Below are 25,681 nucleotides of genomic sequence, written 5' to 3'. Positions count from 1 at the left end.
CTAACTCTTCAGCACCTGTTGCTAACTCTTCAGCACCTGTTGCTAACTGTTCAGCACCTGTTGCTAACTGTTCAGCACCTGTTGCTAACTGTTAGCTACCTGCTACTAATTGTTAAATGCTCGCTGCTAATAAGGTAGCACATGCTACTAACTGTTAAATTCTTGCTGCTATTTGTTAAGTATGCGACATTTAACATGATTCACGTGTGGTATTTTTTTTCTTTATAGTTGCAGTAGTAGCATCAGTGAGTAGCCTGAGTGTGTCTGCTGAAGCTGTGTACGTATCCACTGCTCCAGTGAAAAGTTCTCTCCTCTCTGCTGCTGCTACTACTGCTACTGCTGCTACTGCTACTGATACTGCTGCTGTTGCTGCTGCTGCTGTTGCTGCTGCTACTGCTGCTACTAGTGGTACACTAAGTGAGTACACTTATCTAATACTAGGTAAAACATATAATAATATTTTAATTTACTACAAGTACAAGGTATACAGTCCTAGCTGACATCAATGACATACTACTATATAGAAAGTAGCATGTTATGCTGAGTATTTCGGGCAAATTAGATTAGCTTTTACCAGGATGCGACCCACACCAGTCTATTAACACCCAGGTACCCATTTTAAACTGATGGGTGAACAGGAACAGGGATAGGGAGGTGGCCCGGTGGCCTGGTGGCTAAAGCTCCCGCTTCACACACGGAGGGCCCGGGTTCGATTCCCTGTGGGTGGAAATATTTCGACACGTTTCCTTGCACCTATTTTCCTGTTCACCTAGCAGCAAACAGGTACCTTGGTGTGGGTCGCATCCTGGGGGGCAAGATTGAGGACCCCAATGGAAATAAGTTAGACAGTCCTCGATGACGCACTGACTTTCTTGGGTTATCCTGGGTGGCTAACCCTCCGGGGTTAAAAATACGAACGAAATCTTATCTTATCTTAGCAGGTGTCTTGTGGAAACGCGTCCCTAATGTTTTCCAGCCGTACCGGAGGGGATTCGATCTCCGGACCTCAGAGTGTGAGCTGAGTGTTGTAGCGATCAAGCTTTGGTCACTTCTGAACACGATCAGAAAACTTACTGGGGCACTCATCCCAGTGTGACACCAGTTTGTTTGTCTTCTGCACAGAATTCTGTCCGCCGATTTACATAGCTGTTGAAGAATTTCTGTCATCATGTTATTATGAATGGACACGTTGTCCTCCCTGGAACCTGAGAAGCCAAAACAGATGGCAGCAAGATCTGGGCAGTACTATGTTTTTGTCAGGAAAATAACTGACGTTATGATTTATCGATCTACCTTCGTGTTATCAGGTGTCTAGCAGCATACATTCCTTAAATGAAAATTTGGTCAAACAAAAAAAAATGTATGACAAATTCAAATTGTTGCCGCCAGTTACAAAGATCAAAGATAAAAGAAAAGTCAGGTCCTCTTACTGAAAATGAGAAAGAAATGTATTTAATATTTAACAGTTCTATCCTGTACTGTCACTCAATATTAAACAAGTAGTTTCAAAATTCTTAATTGTGCTTGATTTTGGTGAAAATATATTAATATCGTATAGTCTAGTACCTGGACTATACGATACCGTAGGAACTTCGAGGAGGGAGAGCTTTTTCTTCAAATCCTGTTAGGGCATGTCTGCAAGATGGGCTTCCCCGTCACCTTCCTGGAGCCCATAGACAAAAACTGCCCTCTCCTTTACGTCCTCCCACTGTGCTTCCCTGAGCTTTCTCTGAAACGATTTAGTTCCTGCCACTGAAGCATTCCTTCTTTCAGTCTCTTCCCTGGTTGATGTCTCTGTGCTCAGCTGTTTCTGGGCTCTGCAGTTGTCTGTTACAGCCTCTGCATATAGCTTAGCTCCTTCATTGTCTTTAGTCCCGTCCTTTATTTTTGATGTGCTCCCCGTGTTTTCCCGGGCCCAACGTGGGTCTGATAGGGCCTTCACATACAGTATAGCTCCTTTGCTCCCTACAATCCCCTAGTCTGTGACTGATGTTGCAGTTCATGATACCATGGCTGTACTGTCCTTTGGTTCCTTAGGCTGTTTCAGATTGTTTAGTTCCTCTTCTAAGCTTCTGCTACTATGGCTTGTGACTCCCATTTCCTGCTTTATGCAGCTATCCTCTCCTCCATTTTCCTGCCAACCTCTTCTAGCTTCCTTCCCCACTCTTCCAACCTTCTTGTGAGCTCTGCTTCCCAATCTTCTCGTCCAGGTTCTCTCCTCCCAGGTTCATCCACCAGTTCCCTCGTTCTCCATCCTGCTTTTTGGTAGCCTATTTTTTCTTCCACAGAAAGAATAGCTTATGTATTTTCAGGAGTGAGTGCATGTGTGTGTGTGGAGGGGGTGTTGTAGAGAGGGACAGGGACAGGGAGAGGGGGAGGGAGGTAGGGAAAGGGAGAGGGATAGAGAGTGGTAGAGGGCAGTGGCAGAGGAGGAGGGAAATGGGGGGAAGGTTCGGGGGTACAAGGAGAGAGGGGGAATGGAAGTGCAGAAAAAGTGAGGGGGAGAGGAGGGGGAAGAAAGAGGGGGTAAGAGGAGGAGGAGGAGGAGGAGGAGGAGAAGGAAGATGAAGAGGAAGAGGAAGTGGGATAGGAGAGAGAGAGAGAGAAATGTGGGGGAGTATATGTGGCTGAGGGTGGCTAGGATCAGCCTTTACAGTGGTGGTAAGGGTAAGGGTTCATGTAGATGTTTGTGTGTGCACAAAGTATGTTCTCACCAGCAAATGTGTGTGTAATGTTTGTGAGGCCTCGTAGACTCTGCACCAGAGAAGGAGAGGGAGGAGGAGAAGGAAGAGGAGGAGGAGAAAAGGAAGAGGAAGAGGTCAAGATGTGAAAATTTGTCTGGGCTGCCTCCATGTGAGTTGGCTACCCTAGCAAGCTCTGTTGACACCAAGTCCTGAGGTCGGTACCTCAGCCTCACAAGTGGCTTATAGGACAGATTTCCATAAATGATGTTGCAAGAAATCTCGCCTGCATGCACGTAGAAAGGACTAAATTACTTGGTGTTGGAGAATATGTCCCGGTCTTCAACCTCCCTAAGCTTTAGCCCCTCTGGACTTCCTCTTAGAACCACATGCAACTGGGAGCCTTAATTTCTGCAATATTCTGCGGTATTAATGACCTGTCTGCACCTCAGAAATTCCTGTTTCCAAGGGGGTGTGTATCCCTTAGTATAACTATGCAGAAACAGACACTAGCTTCTAAGCCTCACGAGGAGATGCTGGTACATACTGGTCATGGGCTGCCCGCCTGCACAAAGGCCCACAGCTCAACTCACTCGCAATTTCCCCCAGAAACTGGCCAGAATACTGAGAAAGAAAGGGATGTCTTGTCTTACTGTATGGGCCTGACGGAGGAGGTCATTTACGGTACTTCGAGGTGCCTCCACCAGATTTCCTCAGGTCTAGTATGTGAAGACACGTGGGGGCACCGCCTGCTGTTCACAGCACTTGTTGTTCCAATGGTGTCTGGTCTTAGAAGGAGGCACTGCGGTCTCAAAACCCCATGCCCAAGCATTCAAACTTGGGCTGCCAGTTCCCCCTGGTTAATATAACCTAGTGTTTGCCTACATTACTGGCCTATTCCTATCTACGTTAAGGTTTTAGGTCTACATTATTATTATCTACAGTTGCCTCAATAGTCCTAATGTTAGTTCACTAACAGTATAAACTACCTATCTCTTCCTCGAAAGGCAAATCTATCAATTAAATGCACCTTCTAACCACCTTCACCAACCTGGGTGTGTGTTTGCGTGTTTTGGGTGGATGTAAGGGCCACCCAACCCAGCTGTTCCATCCGTGACATATTGGGATCGTCGTACGATGTATCTGTCCTGTGGAACTTTAGAACCGAATAAATTTTCACAAAGGAAGGAAGAAGAGGAGGAGAAGTGAGGGGAGGATGTAGAAGAGGAAGAAGAGGTGAAGAAGAGGACAAGGGAGAGGAGGAGTAAGAGGAGGAAGAGAAGAGAGAGGGGAAAGAGGAGGAGGGGGACAGGGAGGAGGAGATATAGGAGGAGGAGGAGAGGGGGAGGGATGAATGGGGTATCATGTATATTTGTTTAACCACGCTAGAGGGTAGGGAACGTGCAACCTTTTGAGTACTCACCTAATTGCGGTTGCAAGGGTTGAGACTCAGCTCCTGGCCCTGCCTCTTCACTGATCGCTACTAGGTCCTTTTTCTCCCTGCTCCATGAGCTTTATCATACCTCGTCTTAAAGCTATGTATGGGTCTTGCCTCTACATCATCACTTGCCAGACTATTCCACTTCCTGGTTACTCCATGACTGAAAAAATACTTCCAAACATCCCTTTGACTCATCTGAGTCTTCAACTTTCAAGTGTGACCCCTTGTTTCTGTCACCTCACTAGAACATCCTGTCTCTGTTCATCTTGTCTATTCCTCGCAGTATTTTGTATGTCGTTATCTTGTCTACTTTAACCCTCCTGTCCTCCAGTGTTGTCAGGCCAATTTCCCTTAACCTTTCTTCGTAGGACATTCCCTTTAGCTCTGGAACTAACCTTGTTGCAAACCTTTGCACTTTCTCTAATTGCTTGACGTGCTTGACCCTGTGTGGGTTCCAAACAAGTGCTGCATACTCCAGTATGGGCCTGACGTACACGGCGTACAGTGTCTTGAAGGATTCCTTTCTGATGTATCAGAATGCTATTCTCAGGATTGCCAGGTACCCATGTGCTGCAGCAATTATGTGGTTGATGTGCGCCTCAGGAGGTGTGCTCTGTATTATACTCACCCCAAGATCTTTTTCCTTGAGTGAGGTTTGCTCTCTATGGCCACCTAGCCTTTGCTCTGTCTGTGGTTTTCTTTGCTCTTCCCTGATCCTTATTACTTTGCATCTGGCATGGTTAAATTCGAGAAGCCATTTGCTGGACCAGGCTTCAAGCCTGTCCAGGTCTCTTTGTAGTCCTGCCTGATCCTCCTCCGATTTAATTTTCCTGATTAACTTCACATCATCTGCAAACAGGGATACTTCTGAGTTTATCTCTTCCGTCATGTCATTCACATATACCAAAAATAGCACTGGTCCTAGGACTGACCCATATGGGACCCCGCTCGTCACAGGCGCCCACTCTGATACCTCGTCACGTACCATGACTCGTTGTTGCCTCCCTGTCAGGTATTCTCTGATCCATTGCAGTGCCCTTCCTCATATGTGTGCCTCATCCTCCAGCTTTTGCAGTAATCTCTTGTGAGGAACTGTGTCGAAGGCCTTCTTGCAGTTCAAGAAAATGCAATCTACCCACCCCTCTCACTCGTATCTTAATTCCATTACCTTTCCACAAAACTCCAGTAGGTTTGTGGCACAAGATTTTCCTTCCCTGAATCCGTGCTGGTTGTTGTTTATAAGCTTGTTGTGTTTTAGGTGCTCCAACACTCTCCTCCTGATAATCTACATGACTTTGCATACTATACACGTCAGGGTCTCGTGTCTTTCTTAAAAATGGGGACTACATTTGCCGTCTTCCATACCTCAGATAGTTGCCCATTTTCAATGGATGTATTGAAAATTGTTATTAGTGGCACACAGAGCATTTCTGCTCCCTCTCTGAAGCCTCATGGAGAGATATTGTTTGGTCACACCGCCTTTGATGTATCACGTTCACTGAGCAGCTCCACCTCCTCCTCGATTGGGTGTATTTTATCCAGCACTTGTTGGTATATTCCTTGTTGGTGTACCCTTCTGTTCTGACTTCCAGGAGTCCTTTCTGTCTCCATTGTAAATACTTCCTTAAGTCTCATGTTGAGCTTCTCACATACTTGGTCGTTTCTTATGAGCTCCCCATCTTCTTTCCTCAGCCTGATTACCTGGTTCTTGATTGTTGTCTTCCTCCTCATGTGGTTATACAACAGCTTCGGGTGAGACTTGACTTTCAGTGCTATGTCGTTTCTGGCTCTCTCACTAATCTTTGGGTCCTTTGTCTTCTTTAATTTTTCCATTCTCTAGCACACTTAGTTTTTGCCTCCCTACACCCCTGGGGTAAACAAAGGGCTCGTTCTGGTCTTCCCATTAATTCTGTTGCCTTTGGAAACAAATCTCTTCTCTGCCTTCTTGTATATTGTTGTCACTTAGTCCTTCATTCCATTTACTGATTTTCCTACAAATTCTCTTTCCCACTGAACCTCCTGCAGGAAGTTCCTCATACCTGTGTAGTCCCCCTTTTGTAGTTTGGCTTTTCCCATCCTACTCCTGTTACCTTCTGCACTTGTCACTCTACCATTTATTCAAAGCTCAGAACCACGTGATCACTAGCTCTGAGTGCCCTTTCATACGCGATGTCCTCGATGTCTGAGCTACTCAGGGTGAATACATGGTCCAGTCTTGTTTATTCATCCTCACCTCTCTCTTTGGTAGTGTCCCTAACATTTTGATACATGAGGTTTTCTAGTACCTCATCAATCATCTTGGCTCTCCATGTTTCGGGACCCCCATGTGGCTCTAGATTTTCCCAATAAATCTCGTGATTGGAATCACTCATAACTAGTAATTTTTCTCTACATCTGTGAGCTCTTCTGGCCACCTCAACTAGTGTGTCCACCATTGCTCTGTTGCTCTCTTCATATTCTTCTCTTGGCTTCCTGCAGTTCTATGGTGGGTTATACATCACTGTAATGACTACCTTATATCTCCCAGACTGAATTACACCTACTATGCAGTCCCTTTCGCCCTTTTCCTCCATTCCTTCCATATCCTCAAATCCCCATCGTGTATGTGTGTGTGTGTGTTCATTGTTTATCGTGAGTAAATACTTGTCATGTAATTTATGTACCACATAATATTTTGTAATGCTTTTAACAGTTTTATTATGGAAAATCTAATGCTGAAAAGATGACTTATTTCTTAATATTATGTAATGCCTTACTCTTAATAACATAAATATTGTAAATGCCCGCGCATCTTAGTATGAGAATGTACTTAAAGGTTTGTAATGATACAATGCTGTGAAAGTGGGAAGGGGGGGTAGTGAGTTATAATTTTTTACATGTTGTTTCCCCGCTTCATCAAGGAATCAGGCAAGAGTTCTCACTTCACATACGAAGCGTGGTAGAGTTTCCATTTCACATACGAAGCGTGGTAGAGTTCCCACTTCACCTTTATTTTCACAAGTACATGTACAAGGTATAGAGTCCTAGCTGACATCAGTGACATACTACTATACAGAAAGCCGCTTGTTATGCAGAGCATTTCTAGTAAATTCGGTCAGTTTTGTCCCAGGATGCGACCCACACCAGTCGTCCCACACCATGCGACCCACACCAGTCGACCCATACCATGCGACCCACACCAGTCGACTAACACCCAGGTACCCATTTTACTAAAGGGCGAACATGGACAACCTGTTCTTCCCACCGATTTAATCACACATATCCAGTTCATCCTGAATCGTCTTATACAATGGATTATGCTCAGTTTGTACCATACCATCGATCAGAGTCGTCTTGTGGGGACACGTCACAACATCTGGACTCATGTCACCTCGTCCATTATTCTGGGTAATCACGTCCAGTGAAAAAGATTACACTGAGGACTTTAGGGGAAGGCATGTGATTAGGAAATACAGTGATCCTCAGTCGTGTGAGCAAGACTTAAGGATATATTTGCATACTTACAGGAATTATTTTATAAGTAAGTCGAGTGAAATATATGTTGCACCACCTGTGGCTATGTCATTAGGGATCCATCCAACTGTTATGATTAGGAGTTCATGACAACAGATAACAGGTGACGATGAATATGGATAGTTTGTGATTAATTTACCTTTTAAAATTGTGACTGAAGAGGAAATATCAGAAGCCTTCGACAGTTGATTAGAAATGATATGATAAAGATTAGAGAATGACCTTCATGACAGTGAAGTTTCAGGATGGATCACTGAACGTATTAAATATTTCAGTTTAGAATACGTAAAGGTAGAATTTAAAGGGTAGTTAAGATTGTATGTTAATTATCCTAAGAAACTCAGGAGTGGGCAATATATTTTTAATCCTAAGTTTGACGATTGATTGTGTACTGCCAGCATATAATTGACATAAAATGGAATGAATTGGTTCAATATTCCTAAAGTAATTAAAATTAAGCAGAGGTGGTGTAACCAAGCAAAATCATCGTCTGCAGACGAATTTTCTGTAACTCAGGATACGATAAGCTTTTGTTCGGATTTTTAACCCCGGAGGGTTAGCCACCCAGGATAACCCAAGAAAGTAGTGCGTCATCGAGGACTGTCTAACTTATTTCCACTGGGGTCCTCAGGGTCTCCCAGGATGCGACCCACACCAGTCGACTAACACCCAGGTACCTATTTGCTGCTAGGTGAACAGGACAACAGGTGTAAAAAAAAGTGTCAAAATTGTTTCCACCCGTCGGGAATCGAACCCGGGCCCTCCGTGTGTGAAACGGGAGCTTTAGCCACCAGGCCACCGGGCTTTATTGGTAAAGGAGAATATGATCTCAGAATTTGTTTATCATTTAACGCAGAACAATGATGTCGCTTTTGTGAGTAAGTGAGGTAAAGGCAATAAGGATTTTAAGACCATCATGTGAACATAATGACTCACATCTATCATTAATTAAATATTTTGATGGTTACGTGAGGACAATAATAAAGGAAAAATAGTGATGTTAACACTGTCATAATTATTTAATAAAATTGGTTACACAGGAGGAGTTATACAGGAAGATGGTTGAAAGACACTTGTGCAACATCTAGTTATCTTTATTGTAGACGTTTCGCCATCCAGTGGCTTTATCAATACAGATTCTAGGACATAATTAGAAGACAGTAGAACTATATACAGAAGATGAGGTAATCAGTCCCTCAGCCTTGGTGTTGGTGTTCACAGCATCGTGGTGGAGGAGAATCTGGAACAAAGGTAAGGTGACTGGTGTTTATATAGGGGTCGGTGGACAGGGACGTGTAGCAGACTATGCCTTCGTCTGCTACACGTCCTAATCCACTGACGCCAATATAACCGTCAGTCTTCTTGCCTTTGCTCCACCATGATGCATTAAACACCACTTCCAAGGTTGAGGGATTGATTACCTCATCTTCTGTATATAGTTCTACTGTCTTCTAATTATGTCCAAGAATCTGGATGGCGAAACGTCTACAATAAAGATAACCAGATGCTGCACAAGTGTCTTAACTCTCATCTTGTCGGTATTGTATACCTGTCTTGCACGAAGATGGTTGCAGACTCAATCAACCCCTCGTTGTCCCGGCAGAAGGATCAAATGTACGTTTTAAGAATTATTCTCATGCACATTCAAGTGAATATGTAGGACTTATGATTTTGAAAGTGACTTAGAGCGCACTTTCCCTGCTGGCAAAATTGAGGCACGACATAAAACTTATTGCTATGTTATATTTGATCGTGAAGTTTGTGTTATTATTGTGACGAGATATAAGGTGCAGGTTGTCGCCAACCATTTCATTTTAAATATTAATGGAGAATGGGCTGAGATAAAGCCAGAAGGAAGTATTATGATATAAATATGTCTGAGATAAAACCAGATTCGAATCACAAACCCTTGTGAATTATGTGGTATTACTTTCCCAGATACAATAAGTGTCAGGGGCCCGAGACTGTTCAACTGCCTCCCAGCACACATAAGGGGGATTACCAACAGACCCCTGGCAGTCTTCAAGCTGGCACTGGACAAGCACCTAAAGTCGGTTCCTGACCAGCCGGGCTGTGGCTCGTACGTTGGTTTGCGTGCAGCCAGCAGCAACAGCCTGGTTGATCAGGCTCTGATCCTCCAGGAGGCCTGGTCACAGATCGGGCCGCGGGGGCGTTGACCCCCGGAACTCTCCCCAGATACAAACCACAAACACAGACATGATTATACATTAAAATTCAATAATTATATTTGTGCACATTGTTCTCGGTGCACAATATTATGTAGAGGTAAACAGGTATTGTGTTACGATTTTATTGATAGTTAAAAATAAAAACTCAATGAAACAAAGTTACCGAATAAAGAATTTCTCTTAATTCATTAAGAAAGTGAGATCAGCCAGGAAGAATATAAACATGTCTTGAACACGGTAGTCGCATTATTACCTCATGTCTTGGTGGACTCAGGTAAAACACTCACACAGGTTTACCAACTGGATGTCAGTAATTATGTAAGTTTATCCTCTTGTAGTTGGGATGTTTTCTTGTTATAAACTAAACTTAGGTAAGGTGCAATTCATTTAAATGAATTATATGACTTAATTAAAATGAATATCAGAGGTAGATTCACATGTACAATCAACCATGTATAGTCAACCATGTACAATCAACCATATACAATCAACCATGTATAGTTAACCATGTACAATCAACCGTGTACAATCAACCATGTACAATCAACCATGTATAGTCAACCATGTACAATCAACCATGTATAGTCAACCATGTACAATCAACCATGTACAATCAACCATGTATAGTCAACCATGTACAATCAACCATGTACAATCAACCATGTATAGTCAACCATGTACAATCAACCATGTACAATCAACCATGTATAGTCAACCATGTACAATCAACCGTGTACAATCAACCATGTACAATCAACCATGTATAGTCAACCATGTACAATCAACCATGTATAGTCAACCATGTACAATCAACCATGTATAGTCAACCATGTACAATCAACCATGTACAATCAACCATGTACAATCAACCATGTATAGTCAACCATGTACAATCAACCGTGTACAATCAACCATGTACAATCAACCATGAACAATCAACCATGTACAATCAACCATGTACAATTCACCATGTACAATCAACTGCGTACAATCAACCATGTACCATAAACCATGTACAATCAACCATGTTCAATCAACCATGTACAATCAGCCATGTACAATCAACCATGTACAATCAACCATGAACAATCAACCATGTACAATCAACCATGTGCAATCAACTGAGTACAATCAACAACGTACAATCAATCATGTACAATCAACCATGTACAATCTACCATGTACCATTGACCATGCACAATCAACCATGTACAATCAACCATGTACAATCAATCATGTACAATCAACCATGTACATTCAACAATGTACCATCAACCATGTACAATCAACCATGTACAATAAATCATATACAATCAACCATGTACAATCAAACATGTACAATCAACCATGTATAAACAGCCATGTACAAACAACCATGTACAATCAACCATGTACAATCAACCATGTACAATCAACCATGTACAATCAACCATGTACAATCAACCATGTACTATCAACCATTTACAATCAACCATATACAATCAACCATGTTCAAACAGCCATGTACAAACAACCATGTACAATCAACCATGTACAATCAACCATGTACAATCAACCATGTATAAACAACCATGTACAATTAACAATGTACAAACAACCATGTACAATCAACCATGTACAATCAACCATGTACAAACAACCATGTACAATCAACCATGTACAATCAAACATGTACAATCAACCATGTACAATCAACCATGTACAAACAACCATGTACAATCAACCATGTACAATCAACTATGTACAATCAACCATGTACAATCAACCATGTACAATCAACCATGTACAAACAACCATTTACAATCAACCATGTACAATCAACCATGTACAATCAACCATGTACAATCAACCATGTACAAACAACCATGTACAATCAACCATGTACAATCAACCATGTACAATCAACCATGTACAATCAACCATATACAATCAACCATGTACAAACAGCCATGTACAATCAACCATGTGTAATCAACCATGTACAATCATCCATGTACAATCAACCATGTACAATCAACCATGTACAAACAGCCATGTACAATCAACCATGTACAATCAACCATGTACAATCAACCATGTACAATCAACCATGTACAATCAACCATGTACAATCAACCATGTACAAACAGCCATGTACAATCAACCATGTGCAATCCACCATGTACAATCAACCATGTACAATCAACCATGTACAATCAACCATGTACAATCAACCATGTACAATCAACCATGTACAAACAGCCATGTACAATCAACCATGTGCAATCAACCATGTACAATCAACCATGTACAATCAACCGTGTGCAATCAACCGTGTACAATCAACCATGTACAATCAACCATGTACAATCAACCATGTACAATCAACCATGTACAAACAGCCATGTACAATCAACCATGTACAATCAACCATGTACAATCAACCATGTACAATCAACCATGCACAATCAACCATGCACAATCAACCATGTACAATCAACCATGTACAAACAGCCATGTACCATCTACCATGTACAATCGACCATGTACAAACAACCATATACAATCAACCATGTACCATCAACCATGTACAATCAACCATGTACAATCAACTATGAACAATCAACCATGTACAATCAACCATATACAATCAACTGTGTACAATCTACCATGTACCATCAACCATGTACAATCAACCATGTACAATCAACCATGTACAATCAATCATGTACAATCAATCATGTACATTCTATCATGTGGGATTCGAACACATGGATAGGGTAAAGTAATACTCACGTAGGCTGGAAGTACGTATAATTACAGATAATGTGGGGAGCGCCCAAACAGCCGTAACCTTGTCTCCTTGCTCACTCTCGTATGACTGACCGCCCACAGTACCCATATGTGAGGGGGTCTTTGAATACTGCTGTGGTCAGCACAATATGAATACAGACAGTGACTCAGGCAGAGACGGTTAGTAGTGAGTCATCTACTGGTACACTGGTTACTGGTAACTGGTTACTACTACTGAGAGCTCGGCGACGCTAACGTATGTCGTCCCGACATACAACTAATACAAACTAGAGATAGCAGGTATACGGCTTGGGCTGACTCTATACAATGTCAAAGTACACAACAATTAAACATTATAACATACATAAGTAGAACATTGGAATGGAAGCTTACGTAACTGAAACTGTAATGCAATACAAGGTATTATATAGCACAACTCATCGAATGAAACTCAACGTTGGGATTACACAGTGGAAGTGATAAAAAAAATTTGATCGATCGATCTGTATTCATGTGATCTACGGATTCTGAGGAAGGAATATATACAAAGAAAGAGTGTTTAACAGAAAGGCAGATTCGGTGCACTCAAATCTAGACTGTTAACTCTCAGAACTCGAAGAGAACGTGAACACAAAAAAAAATTCTTGAATACTGATAAGTTGATACTGTAATTATTCATCTATACAGGTTATTTACATTTAACCCCAACTCTGCTAGGGTAAGATTGACATATGCAGAATGGGTGTCATCTCTGGGAGGATCAAACTCTGTAGCACTGGCTAACTCATGCTGTATTTGAGGCAAATCTGAATTGGAAGTTACAAATGATACTTCAGGATTTCTCAATACCTGTCGTGTATGTAGGGAATAACGACAGTCAGGTTGATCGTCTGACTGAGTATCAGAGGAAGAGAGTACAGGATCAGGAGGATTGTTAGAGTCTGTCACATTAGTCTGGGTTGGAACATCATTATCATCACATACTAACTTCATATGATCTAAATGCGATTCTTTATACTGACCAGTACTAATCTCTCTAACCTTATACTTATTACCAGTGATTTGTTCAACTACTCGATAAGGACCAACAAACTTTTGATCAAGCTTTGGCATTGCAGACGTTTTGTTAAAGTTAGTCAGCATAACTCTCGAACCTACTTTGATTTTGGATGGCTTTGCTCGAGTGTTTGCGACTCTTGTAAATTCTGCTGTTGATTTATGAAGTGTTTCACGGATTCTTCTAAAAACACTTTGAGCTAAGCTGGTACGAGTTGCTATGAAATCATCAGGGTTGTAATTTGGTTTCGGATTAGAATATAACAACTCATAAGGCAAACGTTTATCTACACCGTACAATGCATAATGTGGAGTGTCACCTATAGAAACATTGTAAGCAGAATTTATAGCACACTGCACATCAGGTATAACTTCATCCCAAGTTTCACTGTTGGGATTGATAGTGGCTCTCAAGACATCAAGTACTTTCTTATTGGTTCGTTCCGCTAACCCATTGCTGGCAGGATGATGAGGAACAATGGTGGATTTAGAGATCTTCTACAAGGTGCACAAATTTTCAAGAATCTCATTACAGAATTCACCTCCATTATCTGTTACTAGGGACTTAGGGGTGGAATGCCTGCAGATAATGCGTTCTTTAAACGCTTTAGCTACTGTCTCGGCAGTCTTATCTGCAATAGGAACTAACTCACAATATCTGGTGAAATGGTCTACCATAACACACAGATGTTTGTTGCCTTGGAGGGAACATTGGAAATTAGTTAACAAATCTAGCGCAACTCTTTCCCACGGTTCGCTAGTAGTTGGATATACTTGGATTGGATTAGGACCATTAGCATTACCTTTATGTTGCATGCAGACACTACATTTCTTAACATACTCAGAAATATCAGTTGCCATACGAGGCCAAAAGTATTTCAATCTGGCTTGTTTTACTGAACGATCCATACCAGGGTGTGCAACACCTGGTACATCGTGAACTAGCTGTAAGGCTACATTCACTAGTGACTGTGGAATTACTAACTGGTATACTCTTCTGCTAGGAGTACCCAACTCGGCTGTTCGATACAGTAATTCTTGGTTCATGACAAAGTCACTGATGGGTGCTGGTGGCTTCACAGTCAGAATAAGATCTTCCTGGAGCAGGAATCGAATCACACCAGACCACATGGGATCTGTTCGTTGAGCATTCTTTACTTCTTCAGCACTAAATGGAGGGTCTGCAGGTACTATACTAACATGTCGCAATAAGGCATCTGCGATTACATTTGACTTGCCAGGTAAATGCTCAAAGGTGGGATTGAACTCTTGGATAGTCAAGGTCCATCTGGCTAACCTTCCAGTAGGTTGTTTGTTCTGGAATAAAGGTATCAGTGGAGCATGTCTGTCAAGACATGAACAGAGTACTGATAAATAATGTCTCGGAAGTGCTTTAAAGACCATACTATTGCTAAAGCTTCTTGCTCAGTTACTGTATAATTACGTTCAGCCTTCGTAAGGACTCGGCTAGCAAATGCAACTGCGTTGTACTTGCCATCGGTCTTCTGAGCTAGTACGGCGCCTATGCCAATTGAACTAGCATCAGTTGTCAGATAGAAGGGCTTAGAAAAATCTGGAAATTTCAAAATTGGAGCAGATGTTAGCTTTTCTTTTAGAGTTTGGAATGCTCTTTCTTGACAGAAGGTCCAAACAAAAGGAGCATCTATCTTAAGCAACTCAGTTAGAGGAGCAGCTATGGAAGAAAAATTGGCAATGAAAGATCTATAAAAACATGCTAAGCCCACAAAGGATCTTACGGCATCAGCAGTTTTGGGTGTTGGAAAATTTAGTACTGCAGTTACTTTACTTTGGTCAGTCGTAACCCCTCTAGGAGTGACTACGTGACCAAGAAACTTAATTTCTGATCTGAAAAATTGACATTTAGACAGTCTGATCTTTAAATTGGCTTCTTCAAGCTTACCAAGTACTACATCAAGTCTTTTCAAGTGTGTATCCACGTCTTTAGACATGACGATTACGTCATCTAAGTACACCATAAGTGCATTACCTATGAGACCTCTAAAGATATTAGTCATGAGCCTTGAGAACGTGAAAGGGGAGGATCGTAATCCAAACGCTATACGGAGGAAGTGATAATGACCTGTAGGAGTGGAGAATGCAGTTAGCTCTTGGCTGTCCTCGTGAAGAGGGACTTGCCAAAACCCTTGTAACAAATCCAGGGTTGAAAAGACTTTGTTATCTCCGATGTTACGTAAAAGATCACCCAGTACAGGAAGTGGGAAGCGATCTGGAATAGTTTTCGCATTTAACTTCCTAAAGTCAATCACTGGGCGCCAAGTACCATCCTTCTTAGGTACTAGGATCAAGGGTGCATTCCAAGGTGAATTGCTAGGTGCAATAACTCCATCATCAAGCATTTGATTGATCAATTCTTCTGCGACAGCAACTTGTGAATGAGGCATTCTGTACGCAGGTATGTAGATAGGTCTAGTACCAGGTTCAAGTGGAATACGGTGGGACAATAAGTTCGTTATACCCATCTTCTCACCTGGTAAGGCAATGGCTTTACGACGTTTGTTCAACAGAGTCAACAAACGCTTGACTTCATCTGGGAAGTCAGTGGGAGCTAAGTCTTTCTCCTCAGCTGGTGGAACAGATTGATCCAGTGAAGTGGATGAGGTCTCCCCGGCAGAAATAGCACCGACCCACTGGTCAGGTGACAACTCATCCTCTACCTGAACAGGGTAAGGATAGTGAACAAGGTCAACAAGATTGGTATTGGCTCTGGGGCGAACACTTTGACCAGAAGTGTTGGCTAGGAAGAAATGGATCTTACTATCTCTTACAACATGTAAGGATGGTTCAACAAATAGGCCTTTTACTTTGCAAGAATCACTGTCAACTAGGACGTTATCACCATCTGGAACACTAGGAACAACAACAGACACTCTAGTGAGGGCACTAGCTGCGACAGAAACGTCTTTCTGCATACGGCATGTGACATCAACAAGAGATGGCATTACTAGATGCAAGTAATTGTTTTCCGACAAGGCGTCCCCTGTGGAGAAACTACTACTTGAACTAGCAGACATTGTAGGGATAGGCTCAGCACTCAAGGTAGTCAGAGCGTCCTCGGACACTTGAGGTAACTGGACACTATCTTGCAAGTCTGAAGTTGCAGGAACACAGACAGAAGTGACAGGATCATCAGTGCCTGACCGCTTGGGTACGCTACTGGAAAATGCACTGGCCTGTAAGGACTTAATTCGAGTGTCATACTCTGCGGCAGTATGGCAGATCTCGGATCCAAGCTGGTAACCCCAAAATGGTACGATAAAGTCATCAATTTGGGCATGCCATCGATAAGGGTCGAGCACAATGCGTAAGTCTCGCATGGAAGCAAAGCCCAGTAGAAGGTCATCAGGGAAAGTAATCTGGTCGACAACAAGGAAGGAAACAGTGAAGTCTCTACCTTGGATAGAAAAGGTTAGGGAAGTCCGACCTCGGACACGCAGGTGAGAACCAGCTACTCCACTAAGGGAGGACACATGAGTCGGTTCTACGAGAAGGACATGTCGTAACTGCTTATCCTTAAACAAACTAGACCTAATAATATTGACTTGCGCACCAGAGTCCATGAACAAATGAACGGGCGCATTATGAACAGATGCTTGCGCTATAGGGCCTATGGTTGCATTGGAAGTTATGTGCAAACAAAAAGGTGGATTGTCATCAGAAAAGACTTGTTCCACTTCATCCCCAAAATCATCTATGTCAGAGACATGTGAAGCAACATCATCAGTAGGATTGTCATTCTCGAGACTGCTTAAGGCTTCAAAGGAATTGTGAACGGGGATGGTGTACTCATTATCACCTACTGTCACCATGGGACGGTTTGACTGGGGCGCTCGAATTCCCCTGAATTGGAAGAATGAACCTGGTTCTGGTTATTTTGAGAATTGGAAGAATGAGCCTGGTTCTGGTTATTTTGAGAACCACGATATCTGTTTCCTCTACGGGTTCTGCGGTTGGAACGGCCACGGAAAGACCTAGAGTACTGAAGGTTATAGAGAGCATTGCACTCAAATGTGTCATGTCCATGTATTCTATGATAAGTACAGTAGGGAAGATCTGGGTACTCATCATCAGTACGACGTCTCTTAGGGTAACTATCAGGACAATTAATTGCAATATGGCCACGGAAACCACAGTTGTAACAAGTCCGCTGACTATGGTTACTGAATGTACTATGAATTCTACGAGGTTTATAATGACTCTGTACACTGGTTCTTGGTGATCGCGGAGATGGTTGACGACCACGATTTGTCTCTGTGGCGCAAACAAGAGGTGGTGCAGACTGAGGCATATGTGTGACATTACTTTTGATACATGGGAAAGTACCCTGGGGGCACAAGGAACGTACATGATTTAAGGCTGTAAGTGGTTCCATCGTCACAGTTGGAGGATGAGCCTCATAAGCACACACGGAAGCAGGCGGCATTAGTTCTTTGATTGCTCCAAAAGCTGCTATTTTAGCAAGCGATTCTGTAAATGGTTTAGCCTCCTCAGGGAGAAAAGCTGAGGACTGGACAGCATTGATAAATGATGATAAAAGTTTGTCTAATCTAACAGCAAATGCACTCAACGATTCATTACTCATGGGTGTAGCATTCACTAGTTCCCTAAGAACGACATATGGATCAGCTGTTTTTACTGGGACAAGGAAAGAACGAATCAGTTCCTCATATTGCGACCACTTAGTAAGATTCCTGAAGTCACGCATATCAAGGAGATCAACACCGTGAACAGCAGCAGGGGATCGATGAAGAGCTTCATTAGCAAGTCTGATAAGACTTTCCTCTGAAGGAGGACCTTCAACTAGAGCACCAGCACGAAAACGAATGGCCGCAAACCATGCTTCAAGACTATGTACATGGCCATTGAATAAAGGTAACGCATCAAGGGAATCACGAGTAAAACTGTAGTGTCTCGGTGTCTGGGTCGGTCTGTCAGTCGCTAAGGAACTGTGAGGACTGATGACAGGAGCAGCAGTAGCCTGAGAGGTCTGAGTGTCGACATTCACTAAAGTATCACTTGACGGTATGTGAGACATAATGGCGAAGAAGTTGCAGGAGAACAAATAAGGCAAAAATAATGAACAATAAAAATGATACAAAATGCTAGAATTGAAATAAAAGAGATGCAACTAATTCCGCAGAAGTAATAAAAAATGTCTAAGATACACTGCAAGAGGAAGGACAACTCAATGTAAAGGACTATTGGCCAAGAAAAAAAAATTACATTGAAATATACAAGTAAAAATATTACTGGAGACTGAATTAAATGCAAAATGAGCTGTCTTTATTCTTGCTAATAAAGGAATTAATTAATAAAATTTGAAATGAATGTAAAAAGTATAAAATAAAATTACTAAATTGTATGCAACGAGAGATAACTGGGAAATTTAAATATTTTCTAAGAATGCATAAACAAAATTAAAATATAATGCAAAGATAACATCAGGAAAATAAATAAAATGAAAAAACAAGACTCAAACAATAATGAACTGAGAATAATAATGCATAAAAATATCAATAAAAGAAAATAATTCACTGCAGAACAAGTGCAACAAAATAATTCACTGCAGAACAAGTGCAACAAAATAATTCACTGCACAACAAGTGCATCAAAATAATTCACTGCAGAACAAGTTCAACAAAATAATTCACTGCAGAACAGTGCAATAAAATAAGGTGTAGAAATAATCACTGCAGTAATAAAGTGTCACTGGGAAAACTCAGATTAAATAATAAAATAAAAATATGAAGAAAAAACTAATTGAACACTTTAACTTAATTGTAAATTAGACAAAACAATTTACTCAAACAGAGTAAAGAAAACACTTTACGTTAAAAGTAATTGAAATTACTTCAAGAGTGAATTTGTTCAAAGAAATATGAACAATATGAATAAAAATAAAACAAAGGAACAAAACAAAAGTTTAACACTTACAAGTGGCGGGGCACCCAACACTTAATCACGTATTCATTATTTTAGTATATTCTTACAACAAAATCTTGCTGTGACTGATATGACAAAAATTTGCTGGCAAAAATAATGGTACACAAGTCTGCGAAAAAAATTAGAGGAATGAGACACTGCTGGCATACAAAAAAGACACACATAGAAATTAATGGATAATTTGGTATACTGGGGTGAATATCACTGCATGAAATACAATGACAATTACTGGAGAATACAACGCTGAAAGAATACACGATAAAAAAATGAATCACTTCACACAGAGTGACTGACTGGTACACTACACAATAATACTTACTACAGACAGGAGTAGCATAAAAAAAAACACAGATAAAAAAAAATATGAGATGAGTGAATAACACTGAAAAATATTGCAAAAAAAAAAATGAGTCAAAGAAACACTGAGTCTACACTGAAAACACAAGGTTTAGAGTACACAAGAAATTCACTATAAATGTCTCACACATGCAAATGTCTTTAAATGCAAGAAAAATGTCTCTAAACAGAAAATTATCACTGAAGTCTGTAGTAGTCGATGGTGATGACTGGTGATGAGGAAGGTTGTCCTGCGCGGTGATGACGCCGACACTCACACTGTCGTCATGAAGAAATGCACTTTCTCGGTGAACTCACATAACTGGCTTTATCGGTGGCGCTCAGCTACAATTTCTTGACCAATTACGTGAGCCAAAACAGTTCTAGGACCCGGTACAAGGGTGCAAACAACCACAGGTAGATGAGGTGGGTGGCTGGTGGTGGGTGGTTGGTGGTGGGTGGCTGGAGTTTGAGTGTATAGCAGTGGGTGAGGTGGTGACTCTTGCTGGCGCTCTGGTACGCACTCCACTCACTACCCACGAAGGTGGCTTGATAAGCCACTCTATGCCACAGGAATGGTGAAATTCACTCTTAGCATCCAAGCACAAAGCGATATAGACAATACTTCAGAGGAACTTGGCTTACTTCTTTCTCTTAGCTGGGTTAGAAGCTGGATTGGCTGACTGGCTTAACCCACGAGAATGGCTGACTGGAAGACGTGTAACGATGCACACAACATGAAGGAGCAGGTGGATGACAGGAGACAGGCTGGATGATAGGCTGACTGGCGTTCACTTCCACAGTCTGGCTTACTGGCTGGCTTAATTGCAAAATCCGGGTCAACCCCTCGGAAATTGAAGCAATTAGCACACGAATTAAGCCAGGAAGCTTGAAAAACGGCTGCAACAGGCTTGCAGGCTGGAGGTGGTGAGTGAGGGTAAGCGGCTAGCTGGAGGTTCACCTTTGACCCTGCCGGCTACTCACAAACAGTCTTCTAACCTCTTGAAATACCCTTAAAAAGCTTAATTTCCACGCCCCACACCGGTGCCACCATTTATCATGTGGGATTCGAACACGTGGATAGGGTAAAGTAATACTCACGTAGGCTGGAAGTACGTATAATTATGGATAATGTGGGGAGCGCCCAAACAGCCGTAACCTTGCCTCCTTGCTCACTCTCGTATGACTGACCGCCCACAGTACCCACATGTGAGGGGGTCTTTGAATACTGCTGTGGTCAGCACAATATGAATACAGACAGTGACTCAGGCAGAGACGGTTGGTAGTGAGTCATCTACTGGTACACTGGTTACTGGTAACTGGTTACTACTACTGAGAATTCAACCATGTACCATCAGCCATGTACAATCTCTCAGTAGTAGTAACCAGTTACCAGTCTCAGTAGTAACCAGTTACCAGTAACCGTCCGTTGACTCAACGACCAACCGTCTTGAGTCACGGTCTTCATATTGTGCTGAGCTGACACTATTTCAAAACACCCACTACGGGGTACTGGCCAGCCGCCTAGTCAGTTTTACGAGTGTAGCCAAGGAGATAGGTAATCGGCTGCGGGCTCTGTCCACATAACAGTAATTATACGTATAACAGCCTACGTGAGTATTTCTACCCTAATCCACGTATCGAACTCCCACATAATAAATGGTGTACAGCGGTGTGGAGCGTGGATTTACGTTTTTAAGGGTAATTCAAGGCGTTAGAAGACTGTTGTGAGTGGCCGGCAGGGTCAAAGGTGAATCCCCAGCCAGCCAACCTCCCCTCATACCCTCCAGCCAGCCGTTATACCTTCACTCACAGCTTCTGCCTGCAAGCCTGTTGCAGCCGTTTCAAGCTTCCTGGCTTAGTTCGTGTGCTAATTGCTTCAATCTCCGAGGGGTTGACCCGGATTTTGCAATTAAGCCAGTCAGTAAGCCAGACTGTGGAAGTGAACGCCAGTCAGCCTATCATCCAGCCTGTCTCCTGTCATCCAACTGCTCCTCCGTGCTTTGTGCATCGTTACACGTCTTCCAGTCATCCATTCTCGTGGGGTAAGCCAGTCAGCCAACCCAGCTTCTAACCCAGCTGAGAGAGAGAGAAGTAAGCCACACAGTAAGAAGTAAGCCAAGCTCCTCTGAGGTATTGTTTATATCGCTTTGTGCTCCCTGTTGGATGCTAAGAGTGGTTTTCACCATTCCTGTGGCATAGAGTGGGTTAAGCCATCTTCGTGGGTGAGTGGGGTGCGCGGCAGACCCCCAGCGTCCCCCCCACCACTCTCTCTCCCACCACCCGGGGTGCGCGGCAGTACCCCAGCGAGAGTCACACCCACCATCCACCACCACCAGCCATCCACTCATCTACCTGTGGTTGTTTGCACCCTTGTACCGGGTCCTAGTACTGTTTTGGCTCACATAATTGGTCAAGAGATTGTAGCTGGTGCCAACGAGATAAAGCCAGTTATGTGAGTTCGCCTAGAACGCACATTTCTTCACGACAACAGTGAGTGTAGGTGACGTCAGCCCTCACCGCGCTGGACACCCTACCCCCCCGCCCCACCACCAGTACTCACCGCCCGTCTTCTACTCCCGACTTCAGTGATAATTTTCTTGAGACAATTTTTCTTGCATTTAAAGACATTTGCGTGTGTGAGATATTTATAGTAAATTGCTTGTGTACTCTAAACCTTGTGTTTTCAGTGTAAACGCAGTATTCTTTGACTCAGTATTTTTTACAATATTTTTCAGTGTTTTCACTTTTCTTATATTTTTCTGCTGTGTTTTTCTTTATGCTACTCCTGTCTGTAGTAAGTATTATTGTGTAGTGTACCAGTCAGTCACCCTGTGTGAAGTGATTCATTTTTTTTATTGTATTCTTTCAGCGTTGTATTCTGCAGTGATATTTACCCCAGTATACCAAATTTTCCATTTATTTCTATGTGTGTCATTTTTTTCGTATGCCAACAGTGTCTCATTCCTCTAATTTTTCGCAGACTGTGTACCATTATTTTTGGAAGCAAAATTTTTGTCGTATCAGTCACAGCAAGATTTTTGTTGTATCAGTCACAGCAAGATTTTGTTGTATCAGTCACAGCAGGATTTTGTTGTAAGAATATTTTTTTAATGAAGTGTGCTCCGTCACTGTAAGTGTTATATTCCCTGTTTTGTCCCTGTGTTTTTATTCATATTTTATAATTCTTGAACAAATTCACTCTTGATGTAATTTCAATTACTTTTAACGTAAAGTGTTTTCCTTACTCTGTTTGAGTAAATTGTTTTGTCTAATTTACAATTAAGAGTTAAAGTGTTCAATCAGTTTATTTTTTTTTTTTTGATCTTCATAATTTTAATTCATTATTTTACCTGAGTTTTCCCGGTGACACTTTATTACTGCAGTGATTATTTCTATACTTTATTTTGTTGCACTTGTTCTGAAGTGAATTATTTTGTTTAACTGTTCTGCAGTGAATTCTTTTCTTTTATTGATATCTTATGAATTATATTTTAATTTTGTCTATGCATTCTTAGAAAATACTTAAATTTCCCAGTTAACAATTTAGTACTTTTATTTTATACTTTTTACATTGATTTAAAAATTTAATTAATTAATTTTTTATTAGCAAGAGTAAAGACAGCTCATTTTGCATTTAATTCAGTCTCCAGTAATATTTTTACTTGTATATTTCAATGTAAATTTTTTTTTTCTTGGTCAATAGTCCTTTAAATTGAGTTTTCCTTCCTCTTGCAGTGTATCTTAGATATTAATTTTTTATTATTTCTGCAGAATTAGTTGTATATCTTTTCATTTCAATTCTAGAATTTTATATTATTTTTATTGTTCATTATTTTTGCTTTATTTGTTCTCGTGTTACTTTGCCATTATGTCTCACATACCGTCAAGTGATTCTTTAGTGAATGTCGACACTCAGACCTCTCAGGCTACTACTTTTGGTCCTGTCATCAGTCCTCACAGTTCCTTACCGACTGACAGACCGACTCAGACACCGAGATATTATAGTTATACTCGTGATTCCCTTGATGCGTTACCTTTATTCAATGGCCATGTACATAGTCTTGAAGCATGGTTTGCAGCCATTCGTTCTCGTGCTAGTGCCCTAGCTGAAGGTCCTCCTTCAGAGGAAAGCCTTATCAGACTTGCTAAAGAAGCTCTTTATCGATCTCCTGCTGCTGTTCACGTTGTTGATCTCCTTGATATGCGAGACTTCAGGAATCTTACTAGGTGGTCACAATATGAGGAACTGATTCGTTCTTTCCTTGTCCCAGTAAAAACAGCTGATCCATATGTTGTTCTTAGGGAACTAGTGAATGCTACACCCATGAGTACTGAATCGTTGAGTGCATTTGCTGTTAGATTAGACAAACTTTTATCATCATTTATCAATGCTGTCCAATCATCATCTTTTCTCCCTGAAGAGGCTAAACCATTTACAGCATCAATTGCTAAAATAGCAGCTTTTGGAGCAATTAAAGAACTAATGCCACCTGCTTCTGTGTGTGCTTATGAGGCTGATCCTCCAACTGTAACGATGGAACCACTTACAGCCTTAAATCATGTACGTTCCTTGTGCCCCCAGGGTACTTTCCCTTGTATTAAAAGTAATGTCACACATATGCCTCAGTCTGCACCACCTCTTGTTTGCGCCACAGAGACAAATCGTAGTCGTCAACCATCTCAGAGATCATCAAGAACCAGTGTACAGAGTCGTTATACACCTCGTAGTATTCATAGTACATTCAGTAACCATAGTCGGCGGAATTGTTACAACTGTGGTTTCCGTGGCCATATTGCAATTAATTGTCCTGATAGTTACCCTAAGAGACGTCGTGCTGATGATGAGTACTCAGATCTTCCCTACTGTACTTATCATAGAATACATGGACATGACACATCTGAGTGTAATGCTCTCTATAACCTTCAGTACTCTAGGCCTTTCCGTGGTCGTTCCAACCGCAGAACCCGTAGAGGAAACAGATCTCGTGGTTTTCAAAATAACCAGAACCAGGCTCATTCATTCAATTCTCAAACTCACCAGAACCAGGCTCGTTCTTCCCAGTCGGGGGAATTCGAGCGCCCCAGTCAAACCGCCCCATGGTGACAGTAGGTGATAATGAGTACACCATCCCCGTTCACAACTCCTTTGAAGCCTTAAGCAGTCTCGAGAATGACAACCCTGCTGAGGTTGTTGCTTCACATGTCTCTGACATAGATGATTTTGGGGATAGAGTAGAACAAGTCTTTTCTGATGAAAATCCACCTTTTTGTTTGCACATAACTTCCAATGCAACCATAGGCCCTATAGTGCAAGCATCTGTTTATAATGCGCCCGTTCAATTGTTCATGGACTCTGGTGCGCAAATCAATATTATTAGGTCTAGTTTGTTTAAGGATAAGAAGTTACGACATGTCCTTCTCGTAGAACCGACTCCTGTGTCCTCCCTTAGTGGAGTATCTGGTTCTCACCTGCGTGTCCGAGGTACGACTGCCCTAACCTTTTCTATCCAAGGTAGAGACTTCACTGTTTCCTTCCTTGTTGTCGACCAGATTACTTTCCCTGGTGACCTTCTACTGGGATTTGCTTCCATGCGAGACTTACGCATTGTGCTCGACCCTTATCGATGGCATGCACAAATTGACGACTTGATCGTTCCATTCTGGGGTTACCAGCTTGGATCCGAAATCTGTTATACTGCTGCAGAGTA

General features: G+C 41.9%; 1 protein-coding gene across 1 annotated transcript in view; it reads left to right on the top strand.

Moving 5' to 3' along the window:
- The first annotated feature begins 228 nt into the window (after positions 1-228).
- The window catches only part of LOC138853344 (uncharacterized), a 282,733-nt gene continuing 257,280 nt past the window's right edge, over positions 229-25,681 (top strand). Inside the window, exon 1 of the mRNA XM_070089522.1 lies at positions 229-417. The gene's annotated coding sequence lies outside the window, so the exon portion shown is untranslated. The remainder of the gene's footprint in view (positions 418-25,681) is intronic.

The sequence above is a fragment of the Cherax quadricarinatus genome, chromosome 28 (assembly GCF_038502225.1).
Source record: "Cherax quadricarinatus isolate ZL_2023a chromosome 28, ASM3850222v1, whole genome shotgun sequence".
Lineage (NCBI taxonomy): Eukaryota > Metazoa > Arthropoda > Malacostraca > Decapoda > Parastacidae > Cherax > Cherax quadricarinatus.
Note: the sequence above shows the minus strand (reverse complement) of the source record. Positions and strands in the feature narration are given on the sequence as shown.